The following is a 1222-nucleotide window of genomic DNA, read 5'->3' on the forward strand; positions in this document are numbered from 1 at the left end:
ACATTATTGGCCAAGCAAAACATTTTTCAATAATTCTTGCTGGTAAAATTGAAGTTATTTGAAATAAAACTAACAAACAAATAAAATGTAGGTCCTTCCATCACACCATTCACTAAAACACACTCTAGTCATTAAATCACACACAAAAATATTTAAATAAAAAATAACGTTTAAAACACTAAGTTGTCCTTTGGTTAATAATGACTGATTGACCACATGTATTTATGTATTCTTCTTCCTATAATAGTGGGAAACTTTAAAAAATTCTCTAAATCTGTAGCAACCAAAATGATGAAAAATGTGGATGCGGAAATCATAATTCATTTATCAGGAAGGATGAAGCTACAAATAAAATGTCTGCATAGGGTGATATCATCGCGAAATGAGCAAGTCATCTGAAGTTCTCAGGAACTGTTGACGTTGGTAATGGCGCGGTGAGGAGGTGATGTGTAAAGATGAAACAGGTGCATGATGTGGACACCTGAGTGTGGGGAAGTCACGTTCCTGTAAACACTTCCTGACTGTGTGTGTTCAGGTAACACTACTCGGCCGCCTGGGCATCCCCATGTGCACTTCTAGAAAATAAAATGTACGTTTATTTTGTAGGATAAGGAAGTAAAATGGAAGGGGCTGAGGAAAGGGTGGTCTTTTAAATATCATTTTAAAGACAGCCTGTAGGACAATTAGCTGTTCAGCTCCTAGAATATGTGCCCCCAGGTGTATTACCCAAGCAAGAGACTGGAGGATTACTCTTTGGAGAAACAAAACAGCCCCAATTTCACCCGCGTGCATTCAGGGCCCTAAATAAACTGCCTCCTCCCGGATGAGCCCGCGATGATGCTGAGCAGTCCACGAGTCCTGCCCACGCTGTCTGCACTTACAGTCAACTCGTTACTACACTGTTCACTAAACAGTGTCAACATAAAAGGAAAAAGTTCAATTAGACAAATAAAATGATTGGGTACTTAGGAAGTAGCTATAACTCAAGAAGGAAAAAAAATTAAAAACTCCATACCTTAGAGTGATAAGAAGACATTGTATCTATATAATAAAAGCAGGATACTATGAAAAGAGATTAATCAGAAGATAAGAAAAAAACATTAAAATTAGGAATATGAAAAGTCAAATTAAATATCTATTCTATATCTATGTCTATCAATAGGGAAAGTACAAAAGGATTTAATAAATACTTCCATAGAGACAGAGATAGAAACTTTCTATT

Source organism: Propithecus coquereli, unplaced genomic scaffold (assembly GCF_000956105.1).
Source record: "Propithecus coquereli isolate 6110/MARCELLA unplaced genomic scaffold, Pcoq_1.0 Scaffold529, whole genome shotgun sequence".
NCBI classification, from domain to species: domain Eukaryota; kingdom Metazoa; phylum Chordata; class Mammalia; order Primates; family Indriidae; genus Propithecus; species Propithecus coquereli.